Below are 9,747 nucleotides of genomic sequence, written 5' to 3'. Positions count from 1 at the left end.
ACTTAGGCATGCTTTTGGTTCTACAGGTACTAAATTACCCCACAGACTCCACAGACTGTGAGTACAAGGTAGGTGCACACGTATGGCACACAGCCTGTATCAGCTCTCTGTCTAATCTGTATATATTACTTTCTGTTCAGAGAGCTGGCTTAAATGTAACCTGGCTCTGTGCCTTGCTGGCTGCCTTCTGGGATGCCTTTGCAGATTGTCCTCTATTATGGCTTGCAGTATGATCACTTGTTGTAGTGCATTAAATGCTTGTTCCATTTTTTTAAGTTAGGTTTGCTGAATCCCCAGGTTCCCTAAGAATTTGTAGACTATAGTAGCATTAAAATTAAGCACATATGACCTCTGCTGACTGCTTTCAAAAAGTTGTTGAAGTAGTATGTTGCATTTAAATTCCATTGGGCACATTTGTTGTGTTTTGGAATCCAGTAGGCTTGCGTGGAGTCTGCAGTTATCCTACAATGACTAGATAATTACTTGGTCTTGTTTTAGCAGATGCTATCTAATTGTGCCAGCCTCTGATGCACTGACATCTTCCTTATGCATGCTAAGCTGTCTGCAACTTTCTTTTGGAATGCAGGCTTGTGAGTAAGCACTATTATGGAACGACAGTCTAAGCACCACTGTTTGAATAATGTTGACTGATTTTGATATATTATGTAAAGGTCATACATTTATTTCTGCTTTTCATATATTTATGATGTGACTCTATATTTCATGCACATTTTAAAATCAACTTTGATATGCTGATGTTGCTGCTATAGGTATTTTTACCAGTGGCTATTTTCTTAAAAAAAATGAAATACTGGACCAGTACATCCTCGTTAACTAATGAATAAAATAATAGGTAACAACTGATGGCTTAATAGTACGGCTTTCTAAATGTCAGGGTTGCTGCATGCATAGAATGCTCTACTAATGTGGTGTGCTGATTAAATAGCAGCCCTGGGTTCCACTTGAACTAGCTATAGCGCACGAGTGCAAAACTTTCAGTTTTTGCTTTAGATTACACATTCCCTGGAATGCATCAGTTTTGCTTTGCTGATTAACTTGAACATTTTTCCCAAAGAATAGAAACACTAACCCAGTGCCCACGTCTGAGACTTTCATGTACCCTAAACATTGTATGGTTTAGTCCATACTGGTTAATTCATGGCTGTTCTATGTTCTTTCTGATATGTGTTTGAACGTTTTCTTCCAGGCAGAGTTCCATTTTGGAATTTTAGCAGCCTCTTCTCCAGAAGACCACTAGAAATGTTTTAAGAGCACTGCAGTTATGTGCAACCATTTATGAAACTCTGAAGCCATTACTATGACACTTTTCATCTACATCTATATTTCCAATTTGGACAATGACCAGACTGTTTTATCCTTAGCATGTTTATTGCTAATTATTTCATTTTCCATTTGTATTATTTAAGACACCTTTGCTGATGTCAAATTAAACTGTTCAGTTTTCACTATTTGCCTAGCCTCTGTATTTTACTCATCCGAATCTGCACAAGTAATTTTTTTGCAGATGATGCCACAGATACCAGCTTTCATCAATGTAATGGAGTACACAGTGGTTACACCAGTGTTGCAAGGCAGCAAGAGTAACAGACAGTACCTTAAATCCGTTAAGCATGCAGCACCCCTCGGTACGGTAAGTGATCTTTACAAGGACAACTTCAGACTGCAGTAACATTTCACATTTCTTGTAACACTTTTAAATGCAACTTTATCCTTTATTTTTCTGAAATTTGATCATTTTACTTGAATTTATGTGCCTTGGTTTACAGTTTTTTTTTTTGGGGGGGGGGGTATGGCCACAGCAAGGGATACTTAGATCCAAACTAAAGGAGCTATTTTAGTTGTTTCGTCAGGGCTAATTTTAAATTATATACTATCAGGGCTTTACTTTGTTGGAGAAAGCAGTTAGGTGTTATGCTGGAAGTGGTCAGAAAAGAAAAGATATGCACAATATACTCTCAGGAGTTTTAGCCACACTTTGATTATGTGGCTGATTCAATGTCTGTGGAAGAAGTCTGTTTGCATGAAAGGTTTGTATCTCTTGAGAATTATGTTTTGAAACATAGGCTACAGTAGGATAATTTATTCTTTTACATAGTTTTAAAATGAAACATGTACCTACGGTAATGAGTTTGCCTTTGGGAGTTAACTATCCATATAGCTTTATAAGTGTCTGGAAACAGATGATCTTGAAAACAGGTTTTAGTTATATAGATTTGCTTGTGAAGTAAGATAAAAATAATGAAGGTCATTGATGGCTACCCTAGCCTTAAAAGATCCATATGTGCAGCAAATATTTTACTTAAACACAAATAAAACAAGACAAAATAAAGAAAATAAAATGCAGTGAGCCAGCACACTGAAGAAATTTGGAAGAGACTGGTAGAGCTATGTAGCAGGAAATGTATATCGGACAAATATCCCCCAGGTTTCTGTGCGGAGACCGCTCCTGTTTGGCATTTTATTTTCTGACTTAAAAGCTAATACCAAAAGGCTTTGGCTGACTAAGTTTGCAATGACTGCAACCGAGGAGCAGTCATTGAATCCCCAAATGACTTAGCCATTCTGCAGGAAGGTTTGTCCCAAATAAATATTCTGGTACCAAAATCATGGACTGAAACTAAATGCTAAAAATGCTTTATTGTATCCTTTTGGAAGTCATCTATTCCAGGGAACTACCACATTAACAATACATTCCTGAGAGTTTACCCATTTGTTTGGGATTTGGGAACTTATATGGACAGGGCCCTTACTTTTGACCAGCATATGTCCATTATTGAAAGAAAGTCTTTCTATACTGCACAGCTTATAAATAAAGGGATTGTATCTAGATCTAAGGATGTTATAGTCCACTTTACTCAGCCTTCACTGGGCCAGTGATATGTATCTGTCCACAAACATGCATCTAATGGAACACTCATAAAGATACCTTACTGAAAGCATACAAGGCCTAAACAACATGTCCTACATGGATCCACTCAAAGTACTGTCACTATACACGGTATCCTAAGTACTGCTAAGAGGTGACCTGTGTCTGACCTGTAAGGCATCCTCTGACCCAATACTGATGGATTTACTCCAAATCAGCAAGTCAAGTGGCATCAGAAATACTTGGTCTAGGGATATAAATGTCTTCTTAAACATCAACACAATTGTTTGGAGGGACAGGTATAGCTCGCAGAGGGTACTGCTGCTCTGGAACAGACTCCCCATCTACATAAAACAAAGTTCTTTCCTGTCCATATTTAAGCGTGACTTAGATCTATGGGCAGGAAACAGAATAAAATACCTCCAGACTCTCCCCTGTTCTACTAATGGACAGAAAAAGATCATAACACTTTTATCCCATGTGTGGGTCCCCTCAAATTATCTAAGGTATGATCCCAGTAATCTCATTGTGGTAATATATAATTATCGACAATGGGATGTGTAGGACCAATCTCTAGCCAAATAGGATAGGTTAATTCAAAAGAGAAAGGGAAACTGGCTTGGCTTAAAATGGCCTGCAAGGGCAGCTAACCTAGCTTACTTTTCCTAAATAGAATTGACTGTGAGCAGCAGCAAAATAATGCAGTAATGAATATGGCATTGAATTTTACTCGGAACCCTTGTGAAGAAGCCTGTAAAGAAGATCACCAAGGTTGGCAAAGCATTAAAAGTCTGACTTTCATTAACAACAAAATAAAAGCACCAGTGAAGATCATTCACAAAGACAAGGTATCGTACATCAGTATCAGAAAGGGACACAATACGCAAAAGGGAACCTCCAAGTAAGAGACATTTTCAGACAGGACTACAAGGAGAGATCATGGTGACAGAAGTGGCTACCCTTCCTCCAAAGCACCAGCACAATCAGTAGTGACAACAAAAGTAATATCAATACACAGGGAACAGCCATTATACCAAATGAGTAGACTTTCTTCAAAAATGCTGATAACTTCAATATAGATAAATTTTTGGATTATAGGTTATCAGATGATGAAGCCAGGTGACTTGGTAAAAAAAAAATCCTTTATTCCAGCTGTAGCAGCTGATAATTCTTGACACTATCAGTATCTTTAGAGAATATTTATTTATTTATTTTATTGATATTTGATTACCAGGAAAGTCCAACTGGGTAGGACCCTATTTTCAGCACAGGCCTGTGGGAACCTCCATAGTATTATAAAATATTTTAAGAACAATAATTTTACATTCTTCAAAAATAATACAAAAATATCTACAGTTTAAATAAGTATACCAAATTAGACATAATATGAAAGCATTGATTAAGAATGGATAGAAGTTATATGATGATGATTTAATATTTAGAGACATTTTAGCCAGTTTATTGAGAAATTAAAGGTAGGTTAGTATAACTGTAACAGGAATTGCAATATGAAGTGAGAGAAAAGCAATCATATGAATTATTTAATGAGAAAGACAGAGGGGAAATTGATAGAAGTAAGGAAGTGAGTGAAGAAGAGAGAGTAAGGAGATATAAGGAATGAATAGATACTAGTTTAACATTTAGGGACATAGTTTATCCTGGTGTTGAGCAAGAAAAGAGACAGCTTTTGGCTAGGATGTATTTCAGAATGGTTTTGAAGGATGGAGGGAGGGCATTGACTTGATGGATACACGTAAGGAGTTCCAGGCCTTAGTAACTTGGTGCAACTATAGATGGTGCACAGCAGATTTGATAGGTTAGTGCAGAGACAGGAGATTTTAGTCATTGGATCATAATGACTGACTGGGAACATAGTTGTGTAAAATGTTATTTAGTGCTGGACAAGCAAACGGGTGCTGGATAATTTTACAGGTGTTAAGAAGCTGTGTATGTCTTAGTTTATGGGGCAGCTCTAACCAAATTAATCTTGTTAGTACTATGCAGTTGTAGATTCTGAAAGGGGTATTTGCTGCAAATTTAGCAACTTTGTTATAGCATTATTCAAGTTATGATTTTTGTGATGCCTGTAGTTTAGTAAGGATGGGAGTGCCATAAAGAAGTTTGGGGAGGAGATAAGTAGTGGCAAGTGTAGTTTTAATTTCATGGATGAGAACATTTTTGGCTCTGTAAGGCATCTCTAGTTTTTGATGCGTTTTTCTTATGTAATTTTTCTATATGCAGGTTGAATTTAAGATCCACTGTGGTGGTGGGGCTGCGGTAGCATTGTCACCTCACAGTAAGACATTGTCCTGTTCGATTCTCAGTTAGAGTGTCTTCTGTGTGGAGACATGCGTGAATGGGTGTACCTTCGTTGAAGGTTGTGCGTCAGGGCTGGGAACTCTACTGCCAAATCATTAGCGGACCGGAGTTCCGCTGTGGAGACCCCTAACCGGGAAAAGCCAAAAGACACAAGAACAACAAAAAATCATCTCTAATAGTTTGCTTTGAGAAGTGACGTCAGTGTTTGTATTATCAAGATAGAGGACATTAAATTTGTTTTTTTTTTTTAATGTGAGGTAAATTGGGGGGAGTAGTAGTTTAGTTCTTTGGGGGTTTGAGCATGAGTTGTGAGTTATAAAGCCATGTTTCAGTGGCTGTTAAAGCTTCCTGAGTAATTTTTTGGAGGTGTGCCATATTGTCAGATGTACAAATGAGTGTGGCGTCATCTGCGTACTGTATTAGGGAGGCCTGCTGTGTGGATGTGTAGAGGGTATTAGTGAGAATGTTAAAGAGGAGGGGACCTAGGATAGAGCCTTGTGGTACACTGGTGGTGACTGGAAGGTATGGAGAGAGTATGGGGTGCAATTTTACTGACTGATACCTATTTAATAAGAAGCTTTTGAACAATAGAAAGGTGGGCTGAGAGAGACCTAATGAGGACATTGAAGTAGAAGTTTGCTGTGACAAACTGTGTCAAGGCTTTAGACAAGTCTAGAAATAAGGAGGAGACAAGTTTGCTGTTATCTCTAGCTTTATTGACAGTATATATATATATATATATATATATATATATATATATATATATATATATATATATATATATATATATATATATATATATATATATATATATATATATATATATATATATTTAGGTTAGAAGTGCAGTGTTTATACTCTGGGAAGGATGGTAACCTTGTTGTGTGGGGGATAGGGTTTTTCCTGCAGGAAATAGTTTACAATTGCTTTTGATTGCATTTTCAAGTATTTTGGAGATGGGGATAAGATTGTCATAGGTCTAAAGTTACTAATGTCTGTTGAATTTCTTCCTTTGTGTTACTTTTTCCAAAGATTGGCAATGTGGGATTCCTAGATTGACCTATTTATAAGGATTAAGACAGGATAGGCAATCCTATTGACTGCTATTTTAAGGTACTAGCTTGAAAGGTCATTAACTGAAGAACAGCATGGTTTGAGTTTGTCTGAAAATAGTTTTATATAAGGTGTGGGCACAGGTTTGAAGGTGAAAGTGGATGTGGTGATGCATGGCTGTGGGGCAGGATTAGGATTAGATGTTGGGGAATTGTTGGTTAGAGATGCTATACTATCTATGAAATAAGAATTGGATTGTGTTGTGGTTTTGAGTGGTGAGTTATTGGGAGAGGGGTTAGGGTCAAATGTTTGGCTGGGGTGCAACATTTCTTTAATGGCTGTCTATAATTGTTTAGGGTTATGTTTATTGTTATTATGAAAGTTATTGTGGTATAGTTTTTGTCCTCATTTATTTGCTTTTTAATACAATTATGAAACATTATGAAGTTTTTAAGATTCTGTAGTGTTTTATGCATTTCCTTGCTTTTTCTCTATCATGCAGTAGCATTCAACTCTTTTTTTGCATAGCCAAATTGCATTATTTGTTTTAGTTTCTTCCTTCTAGGAGGTGCAAGGCTATTTAAAATATTCAGGAAAGTTGTACTGATTTCATTTTCATACATAGCTGAAATGGAATACGTAAGAGTGTTGAACTTAACTGCTTAACTGCTTTAAGGATAGTGCAAGGTAAGGCTACTGAAAATGATATTATCTCCGTAAAACAGCACACTTTATTTAATTTATTTAATACACGCCTACTGCCATAATTTTCTGTATTTTTAAGTATTGGTGAAAAGGAGATTCTTTAAAGGTTCTGAGAAATGTTACTTCTTCTTTGGGGAGACTAAAAGTCCTTAAACAGTTGCAATCCAATGAGTAAATTAAAATAGTTGAAGCTGCTAAAGTTGATGTAGTTGTTTGGATGAATGATATATCGTATAATGCAAAAATGCTGAATTTATTTTAGTGATTATGAGAAAGTATATTTATTTGATGTTAAAAAGTTCATTATATATATTGATTCATGCATAGAGGAATAGCTACCAGAGGGTCTTATAGCTATAATGTTGACTATTTCAGGGTTTAGAATGTTAGAACCAGTTTCATTTTTGGTTTAAGAAAATTGCATAAAGATTTATTAGATGCACCTGTAAAACCATTAGAAAGTAGTATCAAATTGCAAATGAAGGGTCTAAGACATAATCTATGTGCAGGAATAATTAAGGTTACACACTCTATTCCTTCATTTATCAAATATTCTTTTGATTTTATAGAGGGGGTTAGAAATTTAGAGGTGTGTGAGAAGGACATTTTAGTAACAATTGACATTAAATCACTGCATTCAGCAATACGAAGGGACAGATGGTTAAAAATGTTAGCTAGTTTGTTGCATGAAAAAATGGAATTTGTCCCTACCAAAATTAGGTTGAATAGAATGTTTAGATATCACTTTATCATTTAATTTCATGAATTATGAGGACAGGTTATTCAAACAGAAAATTGTTGTTGTGATGGGGCTGCTGTGGCCCCCAGCTACACCAACATACTTATGGCAGTGTGGAAAGAGAAACTTGTTTATAAATCAAATTATTTGTGCAATACAAAATGCTACAAGTGTTTTTACTGATGGTATTCTTTGGTGTAGCAAAGTAGTCAATAGACCTCGGAGGACTTCACAGTTCCTGATGAACTGTGATTTTAGAAGGATCAATTTCTTAGATCATGTTAAGTGAAGTGAAGAAAAGATTGGCAACTAATCTTTACAAAAAACTGCTGCACATAAGACTTATTTAAATTATAGTAATATGCATCAACCCTATTTGAAAAATAGAACATTATTAATGAGCAGCTTTCAAGTTTCAGGAGATTATGTGAAGTGAATTTGTATTTTTTTAACATGTTTATTGATTTTAACATATAATCAGTAAAACATAATAATTTATACAAGCAATTAACAAGGAAGAAATTTTAACATTCATAAAACAACTAACGTACACGAAGGCATCCACAATTAATTACATCATCTAACTTAACTATAACACATTACAAAGGGTCCACATTTTTTAACAAACTTTGTAGAGTATCCCACATATTATAGCTAGTTGTTTTCCTAGAAGTTCTTGATTTAATGGTCTTTAGTTCCATTTGACATACCTCAATCAGAACATTTTTAAATTCATTAAAAGAAGGAGGGGTATTTGAGATCCAACTCCTAGTTATGATCTTTCTAGCCACTGCTAGAATTGACCATAATAAGGGAAGTTTAACCTTTTTAACACATTTAGGTATGGGGGTATTGAAGAGGATTAGTGATTTAGAGATTGTAAAATTGTCTGTAAAAAGAGCCTGTAGAAAGTTGTTAATTGATGTCCAATATTCCTTCAGTTTTATACAATCATGGAACATATGTGCCCAGTTAGCATTTATCACTGAAGTACATCTCTTACATATGTTATCTTTTTTATTAATTTTGCTCATTATTAGAGGAGTATAGAAGGACCTGTGTAAGAATTTCCAGGTATAACGTTTCCATTTAATTGAGGAAGTTGTTTTAGAAGCTGATTCCATTATATGATTCTTATCTTGTTGTTTTGGTGGTACTCTATTAATTGAGTTAATTCCAATAATTTTCTGGACAGTTGAAGGTTTCATCTGCAATCATTTTGTGAATGTGAGAGAGTTTACCTTTATCTGAAACTTTCTGCTATAAGTTTAGTATCATGTAATCTATCAGAATTGGGACAGATTCTTTAGTTGTCGGTGATATTAAATCTAGTTTATTAGAGAGATGTTGTTTGAAAGCCTGAATCTCTAAACAACAAGTTTCATTCAAATCAAATTCTTGGATTAAAAAATCTAGGTTTTTTTACCTTTATTATCCAGCAGCATCTGATGCCAGTACATTAATTTATTCTGCCTGAATAGTAAAGTTTTATCAGGGTGAGATGATAAAAGTATACCTTGTGTGTATATTATGGGAAATAAAATGAAGATCCATTCCTTATATTTGTGATGTTTATATATAAAGTTACAGAAAGTGGTAATAATATTTATTTGGTAATTTGATGTGTGTCTCATTGTAATGGGGATAGTGCAAAATTATTTGAGTATCCATAGTATGGGATTATTTATAATAATATTTTTGTGTGTTAGTGGTATATTGGTTAATTCTATACTAATTAATTCCCAATATTTTTTCCATTTCGCCACATATGAATGATCTATTAGTAGTGTTATAGTTTTGATAATAGAGGAAACAGAGTATAGATCAAAGTCAGGAAAGGCTACACCTCCTTGGGACCAATTATTAATATGTGTCTTTAATGCCACTCTGGGTCTATGAGGTGCCCAGAGGAATTTTAACACTAGTGAGTTTAATTTTTTAATGATTGTTTTAGTAGGTAGGAGTAATATCGATTGTATTATGTATAGTATCTTCGGAAATATAATCATTTTAGTAATTGTCTTTCCTCCATGGAGAAAAGGAT

The sequence above is a fragment of the Protopterus annectens genome, chromosome 11.part0, assembly GCF_019279795.1.
Source record: "Protopterus annectens isolate FY-2018-M chromosome 11.part0, PAN1.0, whole genome shotgun sequence".
Classification (NCBI taxonomy): domain Eukaryota; kingdom Metazoa; phylum Chordata; order Ceratodontiformes; family Protopteridae; genus Protopterus; species Protopterus annectens.
The sequence above is the reverse complement of the archived record's forward strand: the minus strand, read 5'-3'. Positions refer to the sequence as shown.